This window comes from Phaseolus vulgaris, chromosome 4 (assembly GCF_051622355.1).
Source record: "Phaseolus vulgaris cultivar YP4 chromosome 4, ASM5162235v1, whole genome shotgun sequence".
NCBI classification, from domain to species: Eukaryota; Viridiplantae; Streptophyta; class Magnoliopsida; order Fabales; family Fabaceae; genus Phaseolus; species Phaseolus vulgaris.
The window spans coordinates 46,594,435-46,618,417 of NC_143501.1; positions in this window are offsets into that span (position 1 = coordinate 46,594,435).

The following is a 23,983-nucleotide window of genomic DNA, read 5'->3' on the forward strand; positions in this document are numbered from 1 at the left end:
AAGAATATAGTTTGTTATCAAATCTTAACAAACTCTTAATTGCATTTAAAATAGATTGGTCAAAGCATTTAATGACTGGACCGTATTTAGTTAAAGCATTTAAAGCTCAGTCAAAGAAAACAACTTTTCTGTTATGGTTTCAAAACAAACAATCGATTGTTTCCTCGAATCAATCGGTTGTTTTGTTACTTAAGAAAATTCACCATTCAAAAACAGTTTTCAAACTTTCTCAAAACACCTAAGTGTAAACAATCGGTTGTTTCAACTTAGTTTAAAAAACATTTTGCTTTGTTAAAATTGAGATGCTAATTGCTTTGAGATTTAATCTAAGGGTTGATTACAACATTAAATTACCCCAGAACAAGGCTTAGACCAGCACAGCAGCATCAAGCAAAGCAGAGGATTCATCATCCTTCAAAGGATTTGGATTCTTCAAAACATTGAACACCACTTGGTTCAACAAACAATAGTATCTAATTTAGTTAATATAATTAATTTTTTTTTGTCTCTAAACCTAGTTTGTATTTAATGATTAATGTTACTTTATGATTTCACAGAAGTATATTACTACTCTATGAACATAAACTATATATTTTTCTCATAACTGGGGATGCTAAGGAATTCAGTTGTTGTTATACAAGCCAAGGGCTCAGGGTTACATTCAGTTACGACTCCTATTGATAATCATCATGTGGGGGTCTCTGCTCCTGTGGCTTTACCATCTTTGTTGCGTCCTACCTATCCTCGAAAGGCTAAATCACCTGCAGATTCTAAAGCACCAATTAATAGTCCAATTGATGGTCATCATGTGGAGGTCTCTCCTATTGTGACTGTACCATCTCTGTCGCCTCATACCACCCCTTGGAAGGCTAAATCTCTTGGGGATGTTAAAGCACCATCGTTGGTCCTGCAAAATCAATTTTCCTCTTTTGGTGGTTTGGAAACTACAAATGTTATTTCAAAATTTTGGGTTGATCCAAATGAGATGGAGGAGGATGTTAGTGATACTGGGGAGGAAATAGTTTGCATTAAGAGAAAAAACAGGGAGACCACCTAGGCGACTGGTAAATAAATAAAAAAACTGCTTAGGCAGTTCTATCTACAACGTCGCAATGAAGGTCTCTTAATTTTTCTGGAATGTTAGAGGACTAGGAAACCACAAAAATGTGGACATGTTGATTAGTTTACTTAAACTACATAAACCCCTCCTTGTTTTTCTTGTTGAACCTATGATGTTGTATACTGATTCTTTCGGCGTCCTTTTCAAATCTGTTAATATGCATTTGGTGGCTACGTCTCCTCTTGTTAATAAAGTGTCTAAACCTTGGTGTTTGTTGGTTCCTAATCTTGTCCAAAATTTCTTAGTCAATGATCAATTTATTTTTGTAACTTGTCTTCTACATGATAAATGTAGGGATGACAAAGCGGGATGGCTCGTGCGGGCCGACCCACAGCCCGCTGGTAAAAAACGTGAGGCAGACTGACTTTTTCAACCCGCTAACCCACATTAGCCCGCAACCCGCGCGGGCCAGCAGCGGGGCGGGGCGGGATGACCCGCTAACCCGCAAGAAAAAAAAATTGGCACTTAGCAGCAACAAGGGAACGTAATTATGTTTTCACAAAATTTCAAAGAAAGAAGCACAACACAATCACGTCAATAATGTTTATGTGTAATGTTTTTGAATTAATGTTTATGTTTATGTTTAATGTTTTGGAAGTGGAATAATAGTGATATTTGATATTTATCTTAATGTTTAATGTTTTGATGTTTGACTATGTTTGAAAAGGAAGAAAAATAATTTAGGTTTGATAGTAACAAATATATAGGTTTAATTTGATAATTTTTTAAGAACAAAATGTAAAAAAAAAAAATATTTAATTTAAAAAAAAAAGAAAAAAGAACGCGGGCTGGCCCACAAACCCGCGGGCCAGCTCTTATGCAGGGCTGGTTGAGAATTCTAGCCCGTAATAACTTTGTGGGGTGGGCCAACCCAACCCGCATTTTTGTGGGCCAAGCGCGGGGCGGGCTGGCCCGCTTTGCCAACCCTAGATAAATGTTTTAGCTTTGCAGGTGTTTATGTTGCTACCTCATACTTGGCTAGATGGTTTTTGTGGATGGATTTTAGTTTCTTCACAAGGTCGTGGTGTATTCTGGGAGATTTTAATATTGTGCTCTCGACGGATGACTGTAAAGGGGTGGCTCTTAATCAGGTTTCCTGTAATGAATTTCTTAATGGGATTAATATTAATGATCTTTCTTGTATGCTTTTTTACTGGATCTTGTTATACTTGGTGTAATGGAAGGAGAGGGTTGCATAGAATTCATAGAAGATTGAATTGGGCTTTATGTAATTAAGTGTGTCTAGATGAATGGGACTCTTGTAGTTATCAAGTTCTCGTTAAAAATTGTTTTGATCATCCTCCTATTCTTGCAATAATTCGTTGAGGAATATTAGCAATTTTCGTTTCTTTTCTATGTGACTTCAGAACACTTCATGTCTGAAGCTTATTCATGATTCTTGGGCTAATAAGGTTGTTGGTTGACCTATGTTTATTTTGCAACATAAGTTAAAAAGGTTGAAAATTGACCTCCGAGATTGGAATAAAAATTCTTTTGGTAATGTTCACAATGCAGTTCTTCTTAAGCAGGGTCTCCTCCTTGGTATTCAACAAAACTTAGAGACTGTTAGTTTGTCTAATATTGTTGGGCTTCTCTGTCAAGAAAAGATTGTTAAGGAGGAGCTTAACCATGCTCTTCACTGTCAATATTTGTTTAGGAAAGAAAGGGCTAAGATGTTATGATTCGAAGATGGAGATCGAAATACTGCTTTTTTCCATGTTGTGGTCAAAAGGACAAATAATTTTAGTGGGATTCATCGTCTATGGATTGATAATGAGGTTACTCGAGATCCTAAACTCATTGAGGATCATATTTTGGACTTTTATAAAAGTCTTTATGTTGAGTCTATTTCTAATGTTCTGGATACAAGTAATATGCTTGGAACTTTGCTTATAGCAACAAGCCTTGGTCTTTGCTCTTGAAAGCTAGGGTTCTTAAATCAAAATACGGGTTTAGAATGGTGTATAGATCCTCATCTCTTTGGCCTAAAATTAAGCAGTTTTATTCTACTATATTTGATTATACTTCTTGGACTGTTGGTACATGTTCTTTTATTAATTTCTGGAATGATAAATGATGTTAAACTACTTCTTTAGCAAATATTGCAGGGTTATCTGATGGTACTAGCATTCCGGATACAGTGTCTCAGTTTTGGACAAGTTGTCATTAGAATATTTCATATCTTTACAGCAGATGCCTCATTTTTTTAATCATATCATGGTTAGGGAGGAACAAGATATTCCTAATTGGATTCTAGATGACTCTGGTCGTTTAACTCTTAAATCGGTTATGACTTTTATCTTGGAACCAGGAGTTCCATGTGGTTAGGGTAAATTCATTTGGTCTTCATCTATTTCGGCTTCCAAAACTATAATACTCTTGAAAGTTTTTCATGGGCGGCTTCCTACAGATCAACATATTCAGAATAAAGGTTTGCATATATGTTCTATGTTTACGCTTTGTGAAGAGCATGAGGAATCTATCCAACATTTATTTTTTAATGTTCTAATGCTTTGAATATTTGGAGTTGGGTTCGACAGATTTTTCCTACTTCTTATTTCTCTAATAAAGATGATCTTCTTTCTTTTAATCAAAGCGAATGTAGTCCTTTGGTTAAATTGACTAAGCTTGTTGTGAAAACTTTTTCTATTTGGATGATAAGGCATATAAAGAATTATGCTAGACTTTAGGATAAGATTGAGTTATTTCGATTATTAAAGATTTAACTTGTCTAGTGGGAAATTCGTCTAAAGCTTCAATGAAGAATGATATGTTGGATTTCAAAGTGATTAAGTTTTTTGGTATTAATACTCGTAGTGATAAAGTTCTTTGTCATCTTCCTGTTAGATGGGATTTTCTTTCACCAGGCTGAGTTAAAATTAACATTGATGGAATGTGGAGGTATTTTCCATGGGAGTATAGGGGAGTTTATTTGTGCTTTCTCTGCATTTTTTGAAGTTCAGACTTTTGTGGATGCTAAGTTTTATGGAGTTATACATGTTATGGAGGAAGCTTAAAAGATAGGGCTTACTAATGTGTCTGGCTTGAATGTGATTATGCGTTGGTTTATGTTGTGTTTACTGCTAGGACTAATGTTCCGTGAATGCTTCGTAATCAATGAAATACTTGTCTTAATTACTGTGAAGAATAAAAAATACAGTGTAACTGGTGCCGAACACGATCTAAATATGACTCTACTTAGCTAACATAATCCATGTCCGTAAGGTAAACAAAATACATGAGAAGACCTATAGAAAAAAAAAACAGAATATATAAAAAAAGAAAACATAACCCTGCAGGATCTTCGTAAACAAAACTTCAATAACAGACTGACAGGTACACTACATCTATCTATTATGATAGGTTTTATTGTTTATTTTCACTAGAGATAATTTTTAAGAAAAATCATACTGTGAAAACATAAGTTAAGCTTAAATTAATTTATCATTTTGGTTTCTAAATTTTCTTTTTTATTTTAGACTTTATAAAAGAAATTTTACTGTTTTAATTTGATCTCTATGGTTAGAGTATCTCATTACATAAGACATAATACTAACTCATTAAAACACACATGACATAATATATTATGGTAACTTAATATTTAATATGACACCTATAAAAAGGATTTTGAATGTAAAATTAGTAACAAATGTGTCTCATCAAGTTACGTTCTTTGATTTTCTCTTTTTTTTAGTATATATTAAAAAGTTGTTAAAATAATAATCAAAATTTATAGTAATAATATAATAATAAAGAAAAATATTTTATTATTTTAATTGGTGTATATATTTCATTTTTAAAAAAATATTTTTAACTGTGACTTTGTTTTACATAAAAGAATTTATTATTTACATAAATACATTCAATATCTCATTGTCAGAATCATCAATCTTTATATAAACAAATCATTTTTATTTTTTTAATAAAAAAAGGTGAATAAAAAATTATGTATTATTCCAACACTTCATAGATTCTAAAAAAAGTGTTTTAAAAAATAATTTATTATTAAAATAAAAATTAACATTAAATTATAATTTTTTAAAATAATATATAATGCACATTTTTCATTTTGAATATATATTTCATATTTATAGTTATCCTTAATTATATTTTCAAGCCTAAAATAAAACCATCTTAGACATAAAACATCATATATTTTGGAATCTCTTTTCAAAAATAGAAATTAAAAGCCAAAGTTAGCTTAAGATGCATGGTTTGAAAGCCTATGATGTTTATATTAAAATGGTGGCTAATTTTCTTCTTCCTTTTATATAAAAAGCTTTCATGATAGGTATCACTATGCTACTTGACATCTCAATTATACTGATACCTCAAGTAACAATAATCATTTGTCATCACATGAAAAACATATTATTAAAAAAAAATAATAAAAAAAATACAAAAATATGGGGGAACTAGACGAAAACTCATATGTTAACAAAAACGATACATAGGTAGGGGTGGCAAAGCGGACCGACCCGCCCCGAACAGGCCCGCCCCACTTAGGCCCGCAAAAATGCAGACCGGGTTGGCCCGCCCCGCATACAAAATACAGACTGGTTTTCATGACCCGCCCCGCATGCAGGTTGGGTCGTGGGCTTGCGAGTCGGCCTGCTATTTTTTTAACGTAGAGGAGGAGTGGAGGCAGTAGCGGTGTGCAGCAGTGGAGCAGCAGTAGCGCGCAACAATTGCAGGCGAAGCCACGCGGCGTCGCAAGCGGCGGCGCTGCAAAGGAGAGTGTGTCATGTGTTGGGTGCGTTTTTGGAACAACGCAACTACGTTGTGATTTGAGTGAAAACCTAATTTTCTTTCACTCAAAGTTGTCACTCCTCCACTGGACCATTGTTGTCAAGTCAATTAATTTTTAATTTTTTTTTGCAGGCTAGCGGGCCAGCCCGCCCCGCCCCGATGCTGGCCCGCGCGAGCTGCAAGTTATGCGGGGCGGGTTAATGCGGGTCAGCGGGTTGAAAATGTTAGCCTGCCTTGCGTTTTTTACCACGGGCCACGGACCGGCCCGCCGCACTTTGCCACCCCTATACATCGGTACACTATAGCTATTAATAAAGAATTTTAAGAACATACTAGATAGAAGCCTATTATACCAATGAAAGGATTCTCTGTGAATAAATTCTAAATTAGCCAACTTATCAGCACACACATTCCTTTCACGAAAAATATGAGTAACCCTAAGCCTGATTTTTCCACAGTAATTAAGACAAGTATTCCATCGATTATGAAGCATCAAAGGAACATTTGTCCTAGCAGTAAATGCATCACAAACCAAGGCAGAGTCACATTCCAGCCAGACATTAGTAAGTCCCAACTTTTGAGCTTCCTCCAAAGCATATATAACTCCATAAAATTCAGCAACCAAAGCAGTCTGAACGTCAAGAAACATAGAGAAAGCTCCAATAAACTCCCCCATACTCCCACGAAAAATACTTCCACAAGTGGCAAGACCTGGATAACCCCTAGCAGCCCCATCAATGTTAATTTTAACCCAACCTGGTGAAGGAAACTCTCATCTAACAGGAAAAGGACGAAGAACTTTACCATTACGAGTATTAATACCAAAAAACTTAATCACACTGAAATCCATCATACCATTCTTCATTGAAGCTTTAAACTACTTTCCCACTAGAAAAAATAAATCTTTAATAACTGAAATAATCCTAGAAACCTCAATCTTATCCTGAAAACGAGCATAATTCCTCATATGCCATAACATCCAAACAGAAAACGTTATCACAACAAGCTTAATCAATTTAACCAAAGGACTACCATCACTCTTAATAAAATAAAGAAGATCATCCTTATTAGAGAAATGAGAAGTAGGAAAAATATGTCAAACCCAACTCCAAATAAACAAAGCATTAGGGCATTCAAAAAATAAATGATGAATAAATTCCTCATGCTTTTCACAAAGCGTACACATAGAACAAATATGGAGACCTTTACTTTGAATATGATGATCTGTAGGAAGCCGCCCATGAAAAACTTTCCAAAAGACAAGAGTTTTGGAAGGTGGGATATCTGAAGACCAAATAAATTTACCCCAACCACAGGGAACTCCTGGTTCCAAGAAAAAAGTCCTAGCCGATTTAAGAGTAAACCGACCAGACTCATCTAGAATCCAATTAGGAACATCCTGATCCGCCCTAACCATTATATGACTAAAAAGATGAGGCATCTGCTGTAAAGGCAACGGAATATTCCAATCATGACCTATCCAAAACCGAGAAACTGTATCTGGAAAGCAAATACCATCAGATAACCCTACACTATGTGCTAAAGGAGTAGTAGAACATCATTTATCATTCCAAAAACTAATAAAAGAACTTGTACCAACAGTCCAAGAAATATAATCAAGTATAGTATAATAAAACTGCTTAATTTTAGGTCAAAGAGATGAAAATATGTAAACCATTTTAAACTTGTATTTTGACTTAAGAACCCTTGCTTTTCAAGAACCATCGGGAAATAATTGTCATTATAGGGGTTAGTAAAAACTTTCGTTAATTTGTTAGCGACGCTGGATATACCAGGGGAAAAACAAACTGCGGGTAACACACTTAGTAGGGGTTAAAAGTACCAAAAAGTTAAATATAAGTTTTGTTAAAAATAATTTTTCTTGCAGTGTTAGCAACTCATCCAACTATTTATTAAAATCCTCAAGTACAACGGTAGATGGTCTTGTTTCATCGATTGAACCTCTCAATCCCGATTAAAAAAAATAAAAATCTGGATCAAGAGCTGCTGATAATAAAGTCTAAAGAAATCTAATCCTAACAAAAAGTGCCTCCTAACAAAAAGGGCCTCCACAGCAAGTCTCTTGGTAGTAATACTTTCACAATTGGACCAAATATAGTCTCCAAAAGATCAATTGAGCATACTTTCTTGTCCTTTTCAAGTATGTTATTAACTTAACATTGTTATGATCCTAAAATAAAAACAATGCAAACAAAACCAAAGTAAACCCTAAACAAAACCAAACTATCATTCAGGCTTAGTTACAAATGGAGAAAATGTTTATATATGAATTTTATGAAACAACCATGTTCATGGAAATTTGGCGTTTTAGCTTTACCAGGTGTAAGGAAGTGGTGAACCTGAGGCTGCAGAATAAATTAAAAAACCTTAATTAACCTTATTGATAATAAAGATTAAGAATCAAATGGAGGATGAATTGTACTTCAAGGAGATAATTTTTTTCAGCTTAGAATTTCATATTTTGAGTTTTGATTACTATAAAAACGATATTCTCTAATTTTAATGAATGAAATAAATTTAATTTTTTTTAGTGAGATAACATCCAGACTCTACTTTTACACTACCTTGACTACAAAAGAAATTACTTTCACCAAGGGAAACTCTATCTAAAAGAAATTTCAAAGTCTTGATTGGTGGATGAGAGAAGCAATTGTCCAAACCACAATTGTTTTAACCTTTGTAACAATTTTCCGAAAGAATGTGTCTATTAGATTATATATAACAGAAAAATTATGCTAGTATTAATTAAATGGCCCAGCATAGGATTTAGAGGACAATATTCCTAATCCCCTAAACTGCCAAGTCATAGTTTCCAAAAAAAATAATATAAATAAAATGTAGTTGGATTTGACCAATCATAACCCCTTAGTCTAAGCAACATCATCTTGCTATTTCATGATCATAAATCCACAACTGGAAGGATTTTTTCCAGTTTCCGAGCTAAAAAATGGTACGAAGTTTGTCACATCAGTGAAAAAAAAATATAAAAACAAAGCAACTTTGACAATTTGAGAGAAAAGCTTCAATGAAGTGTCTTCTAACTTTTAATAAAGCAGCCTCTCATACCTAAGTTCAAAGCATATTTAATTACGTATTGCAGTTAAAGATGTACACATAATTAAATCACTGGTAATATGAATCTCAAGCAATCGATACGTAATTATAAAATTAAATAAGCTAGTGACATGTATAGATCCCAACAAAGAACAAAATCTCTAAAAAAAAAAACATAGGCAAGAAAGAATATTGAATGCAATAACTTACATCAACATCAGACAAGTGCCCTACCATTATCCATGGACGAAATCTTAGCAGTTCTTTCATGTGAAGAGCTGGCAAAACAATGCCATAAGAAACTAAAATGCATCCATAAAAAGAAATAAAAAACACAACCTTCCATAATATACATGCGACTTTTTTTCTCATATAACATTATTTTCACTTTTATTTTCCTAAATAACATCTTTTTATTTTAATTTTCTTGTGTAACATTGTTTTTTCTCATGGTTTCATTTTGTATTTTCGAAAAAAAAAATCTCTTAGAATTTGGTTTCTGGAATGGTGTTTTTAGAATTTTTTATTTCTTTGTCTAGAGTGAATGGAAAAGAAAAAAAATATAAAATAAAATAAAAATAAGTTTAAAAACTAATAAAAGAAAATAAAAAGAAAAATAATTAATAAATTAAAAAGAATTAATAATTTTAATTTTGGATGATTAAAAATAAATATATTGGTTTTAAAAAAAATATTTTTAATATTTAAAATAGTTAGAAATATAATTATTGAAGAAAGAAATGAGTTTTTGCAAAGAAGAATGATGTCCCAAGACATGAAAAAAGAAGAATAAAATATATTTTCTCTAAAAAGCATAATTATGCAAGTTGCAACAAATAACTTACTGTACAAAGCACAACATTGACTATTCAACAAAATCCCATAGATGCATGCCCGTCATAAATACAAAACTCTCTTATCGTAACAAACAAAAATGTAATGACATTTTACCAGTAATAACTATTAAGTAAATTACAGAGGAAAAAAAGGAAGAACTAGTTTGTGTCATTTACACGTTATACCACATTAAACATGCAAGAAAATAAATCGGGTGAGATTATAAAGGCTTTCCCTCACAAATATTAAGCTAAAAAGAGAGGGGACAATTTGCGTCAATTAGACTATCTCTTTGAACTCTTCATTCCTGTCTTATTATATTTGTTTTACAAAATAAAGTGGATCCCATTAACAAGACATTTGGAGCATATACAGAGGTGAATGTAGTCTAACTTGCATATACAAGCATATGCTATATTGTTTAAGCAATTCAAGAAGTAGACATCATATTTTAATTTTTAACTTTAATTTTGTATTCCTTCAACTGGTATCTTGTTTTACATTCACTATCAGAATGTAAAATTTCACATTAAATTGTTTTACCTGAACTTCCCAGAAAGGGTAACTGTGACCATATAACAAACAAGATTGGCATTAATTTTGGTACTTCATAATCGAACTGCATTAAAATTTAAGATTCGTAAAGTTCAGAACTAAAACTATAATATAAAATAAATAAAATTAGAACGAATAAAAAATGATATCAAGAAAGTGTAGTTGTTGAGTTTGTTGAAGATGAAAGGATAAAGTCTCCCACATGACTAAAAGAGTTTGCATAAACAAGTCCTAAATGACCTTGAAACAATGTATATTGTCTTTTCCCAACACCTTGCCCTAACATTTGATCATTCTCACCTGCGAAAGAGCTAATAATAGCAAAATTAATAACTAGACTTTTACAACATGCAAAACAATTTGGTCATGCTCAAAATATTTGCCCCACCACAAGTATGATTAGGCTTTCCAGGAGATAGTTGATAACGATATCTGCATATTGATTATGTTGATAAATATTAAAGTGTGCCAAAAACAAGAATGTAGAACAAGTAGAACTAAATATTAAACACTTTTGTGCATGTGCCTGATGTAGTATCTCCTAGATATACCAAAACAAAACACAATTTATCTAAAAACTTCCTAAAAAACTTAAGCATTGTACAAAGATCACCCACCTCTCTCACTCCTAACCCTTTTCCTTCATCACCAACCATCTTTCCAATAAACCAACACCTCTCCACTCCACAGTTCAATCACGTTCTATCATTGCTAACCTCTCTCACTCCAAATCGTTCGATCACGTTCAGTAAAGAGAGAGTCCAAATGTAAGTATAGATTGAGAAAATTAAGAAGAAGAAAAAAATCACCACAGAAACAACAAAATTAAGCAAGAGTATATGAAATAAACAAATCGATCCTTGCGGAACGCAATTAAAGTAATTGAAACACACTTTGCACAAAGGAAACACGATTTGTAGAGGAATCAGTTCAGTGGTGGACCAAAGGTAGAAGAAGCTTCCAAAGTCATTCCGAAAGTGTTTGGCAGTGCGATGATGAGGTCCAATGCAGTGGGTAAGGTGAGAGTTAAAGGAGAAATTATACGTTTAAAGGAGAGTGGAGAAATTAGGGGTTTTCTGAGAGAAATTATGAGTCTATTGGAAAAAAAATACAAAATTCTTTATTAAATTATTTGAAAAATAATTAATTGAATTTATTTACTAGAGTTTGAAAAAACCTAATGTAGTTCTTCAAGGTTATGTAATAAACTCTTAGATTTTAATGGAGATTAAAACAACCTTTGCTAGTCAAATGCATTGTTGAAGTTTATATAACCTCATATAAATAACCCCCACTAAAATCAATTTTTTTATAGTGATGGTGGTGTTCAAATTTTGAAACCATAACAAGGATGCTAGAAATCAAACAAAATCAATAATAATGAAAATTCATCATTTAATCAGTCATTAAATATAATACCTTATAAGATAAGTGTTTCTCTGAAGCACATGAAATATAAGATTAAGTGTATCTCTTTCCTTACACAATGGACTCATTAATTCAACCTAAATTTCTTTTCAACCAATAAAAAAAAACTATTCTTGTAAGTAAGAATCACAAGTTTTTCTCAAGATTGTAATGAGACTTAGCTTTCAACAAAATTTCAATTTTCAAGAATATAATTAGTTATAAGAGTTGAGAGAATACAATTCAAAATCAAGTTTTTTTTCTCTCTCATTAGTGTCTCCGTGTGTAACTAATAACATTAAACACCTCATTCTCATGTACCTTAAATCATGCGTTTACATTTAAGGATATGTCGCTTAAGCGAGTCATTATCGTTTAAGCAATCCATCTTTACTAAATAGATAAAAAAAAGTCTATCACTCAATCTATAAACACATCACTTGATTGATACCTCATTATTTGAGCAAATTCATATCACTTAAACTTCAAAGAAGAAAAAATTAGTTTGACATCTCCCTTGAATGAGCATCCAAATCTCAATGGAGAGAAAATTAACACTGACTCTCATTTCCGTAAGCATTATACTATCCCTCAAGTGATCCCTCAAGTGATGCAACTTCAAGCATCAAGCCACCACTTCAAAATTCTATCTCAAATCTCATGCTCTTTATTATTTGAACAATAAATCTTTAAAAAAAACTTATTTTAGAATCTGCTCAAACTTCAAGTTATGATTTGAACGAATAGTTGTATAACTTAAGCATCCAATTAAATACTTAAATAATAATATTTTGTTATAAAAAAATATCACTACTTATGTGTCATCACATTTTCCTTTTGATATTATGAAAATATTCTCATTAACATATGTTTTTCGAAAAACGATAACTTTGCACTCAACCGATATTTATAGAAAACTAGATTTTTCATAACAAAAAATGTTTCTAAGTACCAAAAACTAATTGTAACACCCCAAAATTTACATATAACTATTAAATAAAAGTTCTACCAATTTCTATACAAACTTGGAGTTTTTCAAAACATTCCTAATACACGATTAGGATTTATAGAAATACAAATATTTACATATCCATTGCTCAAAATAAAATTCAGAAACCTCTAAGGCTCTCCTGCACCTGTATGGTCATCTACTCGTGTACATAGTACAGTCATCGCTGTTTAAACACAACACAAAAAGCAAGGGTAAACTAGTGAAAATAGAATTTTATAATATACACACTTAAATCCAAAAAGAAAACCACATTACATGACCAATTTCTCAAATTATTCAATTTTCTTCAAATTTCAACAATGAAACAATCACATAGATCTCACATGGATCTACACATCCATCCAAAATATTCAACAAACAACGTCTTTCGGAAGACCCGTATCAAGTAAGTCCTACCAGAGACTAACACTTGATCCAAAGATTACTAGCGAATCCAACAGAAAGGATCAGGGTAAGTTCAATACAACCCAAGCCGTGCATCTCATATGTCACGGTGTGCATGAACTCCCCCATTAGCTTCTCACCACCTGATATCTTAGTCTATGTGACTTAGATCATCAGGGAAGCTCGGAGATCTCTCTTACCACATAGACATCAATACTTAATACACAGCAAACACCAGTCCATACATTATCCCGACATCAATACTTAATACACAGCGAACATCAGTCCATACATTATCCCAAATGTATGAATTCAATTTCACACCATTTCATCATACAATATCATTCCAAACACGATCCACAACATTCAAAAGCGTAATTAACATAAAAAAAACACCTTAAATATTAAACCATCAAAATCTAATATTTTTACAAATTTAAATGATATATAAACAAACAACAGCCCTGCAAGAGAAATTGAATATTGGGACCACGTCCCTTCCGCATTCAGATCTTCTATCCTAGGGTGCTATTAAAAATTAAATTTAGCTTCACTTACCTTAATTGTTTGCTTTCCAAGCAACTTCTAGAATTTTATTTCCCACAGTCTGGATAAACTTCAAGATTTACGGCCTAATGCAAGTTATCCAAACAGAACAAAATTCAGTATATAATAGAATAAGTTGAGAGGATTAAACTTCTCAACTGACCCCACCAATATTGATGACTAAATCCTAAGGAAAAACAGAGAACAAAAGATATTTAGAGTAAAAATGAACTTACTTTGTTTGAAAATCTGATCGGATAGAAATGTAGTCTGACTCCCCATCTACAATATGACATGATCAGATTTTGGAATAGATGATGTATGGGAGAAAAAATGAAGAGAGAAAGGAGAGGAGAGAAGTTAATAGAGAGAGAAAGCATGAAAAAAAGAAAAGAGGAAAATGATGGGGCAGGGGGCTGCTGCTTTTTTTATTTACGGGGGATTACATTATACACAGTTTCTAATGATTTTTACACTACTTCATTTATTCTCAATTTGATTAGCTAAACCCAAAGTTATATTTAAGAACATTTATATACAAATCTCTAACTAATTCAAATCAATGTGTAGAGCTCTCAATAGCACCAAATCATATTTTTATTGATTTATAATTACCAACACTGTCAACAATAAAAGACTTTATTCAGCTAACTCCCTTTAACTTTTGCTTTGCTACAAAACAAAACAACGTCATCTCCTAAAAGTTTCCCAACTCAACAAAGAAAATCTCCGAAACTTGATCCTATAAAAAATTAACACATTTACTTCGTCGTATCAATAAAAAATCGGTTGATTTGGATAAATGAAGTATAAAATCACACATACTAAAAAAAAAGAGATAAAATCCATTATAAGAGAAGAAAGAACTTAGATTTAATTAGTCTATCTTGATTTCTCCTTCGTTAACTCCTCAAACACGTAATATAATCTTAGAAATGATAGACAATCAAAACTGATTGAAACTTAAAGAAAAAAAAAAGTTTAAGTTTTTAGAGATTTGAAGTTTATAAAAACAAAGAATGACCTATTTTAAATTTATTTTAAAATATTAAAAAAACATTTTACTTTAAACTTAATCTTCTAAAGTCAATTAAATTGAGTCTTACAATGGGAACAAGTAAATGCTTTAAAATATAGTTTTAACATAATTGTAAACTTAATTTTAACATAATTGTGAACTTTTTGAAATCAATTTAAATTAAAGAAGAAACAAAAGAAAAATTAATTTTAAAATCTAAAGTTGGTTGACTTTTCTTTGAAACATGTGACAAATTACAACTAGAGATAATCCAAAAACAAAATCCTAAAATACTAGTATATAAAAATGATCTCTTAATTGTAGATGTTGTTCTTAAGCACCATACTTTTGTGTAATACCTCTTTGTAAAATTGAAACAAAAATTTTAAGTTCAAATTAAAAAATAAAAGTATTTAGTCTTTTAGTATTTGGCACGTTTGTTTATTAAAACAGAAAATTGAAATTAATATTCAATTAACCTTAGCATGGACTCTTTTATCTTTTCTCCTATTAAGGTTATTTTTCTTTCTTTTAATAAATGCAAGCAAATGACAATTATTTAAAGACCAAACACCTGAACAATTAATGATATTGAAACAAAATTAAGAAATTAATTATTATTTTTACTAAAACTGCCTTTTTATATTAAAAACGAAATATGTATCTATATTGAATCCACTATTTATTTATTTTTAATGAGATTATATTGTATTGTATAAGCAGAGCTATCTTACTTTTTTATATTTAAATTACAGAATTTTTCATATTTAAACAAACCCATACAACACAAGAATATTATATTCAGTTGATCATAACCGAGAGCACATTTTTAAGAATAATCATAAATTTTTTTTATATATGTAAAAGAATCTTAAATTAGTATAAAATATAAAAACAACGATCTTTTATTTAATACGTTTTTACGGTCAAACACTGTCGTCCAAAATACAGTGACATTTTTTAAATTAACTTCATTTAAGAGTGCGGCTATTTGTTAAGAATGCGATTTTACCTAATAGTCGCATTTTAAAAATATTTTTTAACCTAACACTAAAGCGCACCACTTACACTTTTATACTTCTTTTCTTCTTTGACGCTTCGTTTTCTCTTCTCTTTCTGCTCTCGTGCTTCCTCACGTACGTCTTCCTTGAACTTGCATTGTCTTCTTCATGCCATTGATAAGTTCGTTTTCGAGCTCTCTACTTCTTCTTCACCATTGGTTTATGTATTTTTTTAGTTTCTCTTATTTGTTTGTTTTCTGCCATTACTTGAAGGTCACCATTGTTTCATTGTCACACTGTTGTTTGAATTTTTGTTGTGCCGTATTTGTTTTGTCCCTGCTGTCGCCGCCGCCGTTGGTGTCAGTCCCGCGCCACTCTTCACCATCACGGTTGCCTTCACGCACAAGGTTGGTGGTGTTTTAAATTTTTAAATTTTTTTTCATGTTATTAATTTGTTTATTTTTTATTTATTATAATTAGTATTTTTTAAAATTTATATTATTTTTGTTTTTAGGTTAGAATATAATTATTAAATTATTAGATGATAGATAGATTTATATTATTTAATATTTATAATTAATTTAATGATTTTTAATTTGAATGTGTTGGTATTGACCCTCGGCAATTGATACGTACTGGTATTGAGTCTAGGGGTGTTCAACCCTTGACAAACGTGAGATAGAACACTCATTAGTAAACACATGAATGACTATTACAGACAATAATGAATCGAAATTGGATTAAATTTTCGCATAAGTGATGAGTATGAAAGAGGAGTAGAAGAATTTATACAATTTGTGCAAAGTGATGTGAATAATAGTAGTCATGATGGAGCAAAGATTAGGTGTTCGTGCATTAACTATTTAAATGGAAGGATACTGGATATTAAGAAAATCAGGAAGTACCTTCTATGTGATGGGCTTCTTCGATCTCATACAACTTGGATAGGCCACTGTACACATACATGTCAGATTTGTTAGAATTTATAGTTGGGGATCTTGAACTTAATATAAATATAATTCAATTTTGTATGATGTCAGTATCTTTACCTATATTTCAATTTACTTTATGTTAAATTATTATTGATTATGCTTTAACTAATAACTTGTAGGTTTTTGCATGAAGTTTCTATCACTGATGGGAATGAAGATGTGTATGGATTCTTAGATCCCTCATATACTAATCCCACTGGAATAAAGAAAATTGAAACTCAATCATACATCACTAACACCCTGGAAAAAGAAGGGAAACAAATTTATTTATGCTTTATATTAATGAGTAAGTTTAATTATAAGTCGTCTATTATTTCATGTTTTAAATATTTACTAACTCTTTTCATGGATGATATAGGGGTCATTGGAAATTACTTGTCTTATTAACAGTTGATAAGACTGTTGTGTGATTTTGTTCCCTACACAAGAAGTCATTCACACATCTGAAGAATGTCATTTATAAGTAAGTACACTATAAACTTAACTTTGTATGTTACTAATTAAGCATCTACTAATGCGGTTTTTTGTATTAATCAGTTCATGGCATGGATATAACATCCTAAAAGGTCGATCTAATTCAAATTTTCAAAATTTGAAGTGGATGACATTAAAGGTTTGTAATTTCTGTCTTTCTCTTTTCATTGTTTATCAATATTAACTTTTATTTTTATTGAATTATAGTGTAATTGACAATCAGGAAGCTATGAGTGTTGCTATTACGTTATGTAATGGATGATTACCATTGTAAGACTAGGCCTTAAAAGTGATTGGGATTAGGTAACATGATGGTAAATTATTTTTATAATTCTTTAACATATATGTATCTTAACACTAATAATTGTGTGAACCTTATTTTGTAATGCGGTTCTTCACGAATGAGCAAGCAATGACTTCGAAAGTTATAGCATATGTGAGACATTCTTGGTCCACATATTTCCTAAATTTTTATAACTCTATGATAGCTTATGAATAGTGTGGGAAATAGATAAATAGATTGGGATTAGATAGATAGATATATTATTAGTGTTTGTAATACACTTTTATCAACATCTATAATTTGATTCTTTGAATTTATGTATTTTTCTGGTTGTGTTATAATTGAACAGGTCAATTTAGATGGGAATTATCATTAAACATAATGTACTAACAAAATTAACGATATACAACAACAACTATTTACTATATATGCATTCTTATATGCAGCGCAAAGATTTACAAAGGCAACTATGGTAAATAGCCGCATTCTTAAATGCTATTTATAAGTGCAACTATGGTAAATAGCTGCATTCTTAAATGCATAACACATCTCTTTTATAAATCATTCTGAAGCATATAAGAATGCGGTTATTTACCATAGTCGCCCTTATAAATCGCATTTAAGAATGCGGCTAAATAGTCACCTTCTTATATGTTTGACATAAGACTACGTGTACATCAAATGCGACTAGAAAGTCATCGTTGTAAAGTGAAAATATCCGCCCTCTTTTTCTTGACTTCTATGAGATAATAGAAGAACCAAGAAAAATTCAATACATCTCTCAGTTGTTTGACAACCTCCCCAATCTGAGTCGCAATAAGTTGTCAATGTCAGATGGTTCTTGGATGACAATAGTAATCCTTGTTCAGGTGATCCTTTGATGTTTTTTAGGACTCAAATTGCGGCATCCCAATGAGATTTTCGTGGAACCGGTATATATTGACTTAAACACTATGTCAGGCCGAGTAACCGTGAGGTATATTAATTATCAGTCGTCCCACAAGTTGCCTGTATTTGACTGGATCCTTTAATAACTCTCCATCGTTTGAGTGTGAGTTTTAGGTATTGCTCCATTAGAAATTTGTCTAGACGATCACCTGTGAGTCCCGTATCCTGCAAAATATCAAGCACATATTTTCTTTGTGACATGTAAATACTAGCTTTGGAACGGAAAATATTCAATCCCTAGAAAATATTTTAAGTCTTCAAGATCTTTAATGCGAAATCGTCGTAATAGACCATCTTTAAGACGCTGCATTTTTGTCAGATCATTCATTTCCTGTCAAAAGAATATCGTCCACATAAATCGAGAGGACATTAAATGATGAGTTATTTTGTCTTGTGAATAAAGAGTAGTCCACCTTGGACTATTGAAATACTGGAGATTTAATCACATGAGAAAATGTTGAAAACCATCTCTGGACCATGTCCGGAGGCTTGTCTGTCGATGATGCCTAGGTGACAAGTCCATGTAAATAAGTTCGTGCAATTTGCCATGTAAGAAGGCCTTTTGCACATCCAGCTGGTGAATAAACCAATTTTTGGTTGTTGCAATGGTGAGGAGACACCTCAAAGTTGTTAATTTTGATGTTGGTGAAAAAGTTTCGCAATAATCAACACCTTCAATATGAGTGTACCCTTTTGTAATAAGGTGCGGCTTATATCTTTCGACGTTGTCATCCGATTTGTACTTTCATCTTATAGGTTTCTGCCCGGCGGGTAACTGAAGAAAATCATGAATTTTGAAAGAAAATGATGCATAAGATACCTAGTTCCATTCGACTAATATTGGATAGTGGTTGAATGATTGACTTGGGATCCCGTTACGTAGTCTTGAAGTCAAAAAAGTGAAGTTATTGTCTCCACTAATCATGAGATTCTATCATTATTAAATTAATTGCATATAATTACGTATAATTGCGTATAATTTGATAATCCTTATTTCTTTTAATAAATGAGATTATTTTATTATTTTAATTGATGTATGTATTTCTATTTTGAAAAATTTTATTTCTGGCAGGATTATCCACTCTCACCCGTCAAATATATTATGAATCTAAGTTTTAATGAAATCAACATTTGGCGATCCATGGAGGTATGGAGGTATTGAAGAACATGAAATTTAAAAAACTTAATTAATGATTTGCTTGGGAGAGAGAAATCATGACATTTTGAAGTCTTTAAATGTGATTATTTAGCCAAAGTTCATATATATATTTGCATAAATTTAGTTAATTCCCCTTACATCTTTCAGGTTTATAAAAATACATCTGTTTTTTAACGTTCTTTTGGTTTTCAGCAATTTACCTGCGGTCAAGGTATTGGAGGTGTGGAATAAATATGTGTTGTTTCTATATGATGTGTGCAGAAATGCACATATTTAAATGAGGTGACGGTGGAATATTTACTCTCCTCATGAGCACAAAGTAGGAGAAATCTATAAATAATATTGCATAAACTAATGTCAAAGGAAATTCTCCATATATCATCACAAAAGAAATTGAGAAAAAAATATCCAACATCCTCCCTTAATTATGATTTGGAACAACCTTCCCAATTTGAGTCATGATATTGTTTTTCTCAATCAAATTTTCATTCATAGCCTTTTGCCATTTGGGGTGTTGAATGACATCATCAAGTCTCACAGGTTATGATTCTGCAAGAAAAGCAAAGTGAACAAAATCTCCATTGTCGTCAACTTCATCATCAAGATTTACTTCACAATCTTGAAGATGTACAGGTTGTCGATGTTGCCTTCTTGGTCACTCCATCATAGTTGCAATTGGAGTTGCAACTTCAGGTTGAATTACAACTTCAGGTTGAACTGCAGGTGCTTCAAGAGTGACTTCATCTTCCACATCATCGTTCAAAACGTAAATATATCATTTTTTTTAATCCATTTCAACTGCTGCATTTCATTGTCATTCCTCATCTTCGGCAAATGTAACATCACGACTAACAATCACCTTCTTTGTTATTGGATTGTACAATTTGTATCCCCCATGCTTATATCCAATGAAAATGGTTTTCCCTGCCTTATCATCCAACTTTGATCTTGCTGCCTTGGGAACATGAGCATAAGTAATTGACCCAAATACCTTCAAGTGTTGCACATTGGGTTTGAATCCACTTCATGCCTCAATCGGAGTTGTGTTAGGAACACTCTGAGTGGGTGATCTGTTTATCAAATATACCGCACATGTTACGGCCTCAGCCCAAAAATAATTTGGCATACCTTTCGCTTTAAGCATGCTCCTCGCCATGCCCATGATTGTTTTATTCCTTCTCTCAGCAACTTCGTTGTGTTGAGGTGTGTAGGAACAAGTTATGTTATGTTGCAACCCAAGTTCTTCACAATGCCTCTTGAATTCATTAGACTTGTACTCACCTCCTCCATCACTACGCACCATCTTAATTTGTCTGTCACTCTGCCTTTCAACAAATGCTTTAAATATTTTAAAGTTGTGGAATACCTCATCCTTGTTTTTCAATACATAAATCCAGGTTTTCCTTGAAAAATCATCAATAAAGGTTAACAAATACTTATTACCTCCAACTGATGATATGTTCATTGGGCCACAAACATTTGTATGAACAAGCTCCAAAGGAAATTTTGCACGCCAAGGCTCCTTAACAAATGGCATACTGTGATTCTTTCCAAAAATGCAAGCCTCACACAATTGATCAGGGTGATGAATATGAGATAAACCATTTACTAAATTTCATTTTGAGAGATTTTCCAAACTCTGGAAATTTAAGTGCCCAAAGCGTAAATGTCATAACCACGATTCATTATTCACTATTGCATTCAAGCACTTGAAATCACCCATATGAATATCTACTAGAAACATGCGGTTTTTTGATAAAAAGGAATTAAGAATCAAACTACCTTTTTTATCAAAAATTGATAATTTATTTTCAACTATGTGCATCACATAACCCTTCTCGGCCAGCTGTCCCATACTCAACAAATTACTTTTCATATCAAGTACATAGAAAACATCATAGATGTACCTGTGATCACCATTCTTCAATGTGATAAGAATTCGCCATTCTCCAGTGACCGGAACGAACCTGCCATCACCGAATTTCACTTTTGTGCGAAATGAGTCATCCAAATCTGCAAATAGCTCCTTCTGACCACACATATGATTCGTGCAACCTGTATCCAAATACCAAGTCTGGTTGTTTGGAGTTTCATTTGATGTGGTTGTCATTAATACTTCATGATCATCTTCATCTTGTTCGTGATTACTATCTTCTTGAGCACAATTGGAAGCATGATTATCACCTTTTGATCTGCACTCATTTGCATAATGGCCACGTTTATGGCAATTATAACACTCAACATTTGATTTATTATAAATGTCTCCTCGTCCTTTGCAACCACGTTCCCCTCGCCAAGCGCCTCCATGATTCTGGCCACCACGACCTTTGCTGAAATAGCTACCATGTTTATGATATGAGCTACCAATTGAGGCTTGTGTTTGTAAAGCCTGTTCAATTGGTTTTTCAATCTTATTGTCATTCATCCGCTGCTCATGCGCTCGTAGAGAACCAGACAATAACCTTACTATCATTTTTGAAATGTCATTGGCCTCTTCAATTGCGGCAACAACATGTTCAAATCTGGGAGTTAAAGATCTCAAAATCTTCTCCACCTTTGTCTGCTCCGAATGTGTTTCACCATTGGTCTTCATGTAATTTGTCAAGGAAAGAACTTTACTTATATTTGCACACACCACCGATTGTATTTTTTTTCCATCAAGGATAGGGCTTGATAATTGGGTAGAGTTCATGATAACAACCTAGCTCTTGATACCAATTCCGAAGTGGACTTTAAGCCTAACTCAACCCCATAAAATCATAAGGTTGAGGTTTGCAACCACTTATATACAATGAAATGTCCTCATCTCTAGTCAATGTGGGATCTCCAACAACTCGTGCGTGGGATAACTTATTATGGGTGGTCCGATAACGGCTCGATAGTGGGTGGCATGATAAGTCCAACAAACACTCACTAAGATAGGATCGAAATGGCTCTGATACCAGTTGTTGGAAGTAATTGAAGAAAATAAGAGAAGGCAAAAGGTTGTAGCAACTGATTGAACGTAATTGTAAAACTGATCTTATTCATTTTGATTTACTCAATCATATATATAATAAAATTATAATTACTGGAAGCTATAAAATAGAAATACAATATAGAAATACAGCTTGTAAACTAACCATTAATGCAATATAACGGTAAGTTTAAGGGTAATAAAATTAGAATTAATAATAATAAAATCTGAATTAATAACCAACATCCGCAAACGCCCATTTTGTATTTACACCAAAGAGGAAGAATTAATTCTATTTTCCGAACCATCTATATGCTATGATTTTTCATAAAAATAACTTTACTAGACTTTTTATTAGAGCTTAATCTTTGTTTTTTTCTTCCTCTTTATATCTTAACTTCTGGCAAATCCTACACTACATCATTTTTTTTTATTAAAAGTGTGCAACAACGTGTAATGCTGACAACAATACCATTTAATATATCTATGGAGGAGATGTAAGTAAAATGATATATATATATATACACTGAGGCTTTTCTAAGTGGTGAAGGATGTCTCAAAGGTTGATGTCAAGTCTTTATTTTATGTGGATTTTCATGTTCAATTAATCAATGATAATGTAATCTATGGATAGTATAATTCTAGTAATGAAATATAATAAAACATTATAATAAATAAATATTTTAATATATAAATTATATTATCATTGAAATTATGATAAATAAATATTATTAAATATAGATTATATTTTGGATTTAATAATTTATATTGATGTAAATTTACCTTTAATTACAACATAATTCTTAAAATATTACTTGAAAGTTATTAAATATAATTTTTTTCAAAAATAAAAAATAATTACTTTTTATTTTAATTAAATTAAATATTATTTTAAAAACTAAAAATATTATTATATCTAAATTAGTTTATATTGATAAATAATTTTAAAATTTGTATTAATTACCTAGATTTTAACTATCAATTATTCAAATTTTAAAGTTTATATATAACTAATTAAATATCAATTTAAAAAATATTTATGAATAATAAAAATTAATTTAGATACTATTTATTTTTTTTTAGTATCTAAATATAATAATTAATTATTTTTCCTTATTAAAATTAGTTTCTATTTAATTAATTTTAAATAAATTTACTTTTAATTATATTATAATTGTTGAAATATATCTATCTTGATTCAGTGACAGTGGTAGCTCTTAGACTAAGTCAAGTCGTGGTCTTTTTATCTTTGTTCTTTTGTATGTTTAATTAACTACTAATATTTATTTTAAATAACTAAAATAGATAATTAATAAATATTTTTAACGTATGTTTTTTACTGTATGATAAATTAATGAAAAATATAATTTTTTAAAAATATATGAATTAAATTTTATATTCTTAGTTTATAATATTATACAATTTTATTTTATTAATTATAACATAATTATGCTGAATTAGGTCTAT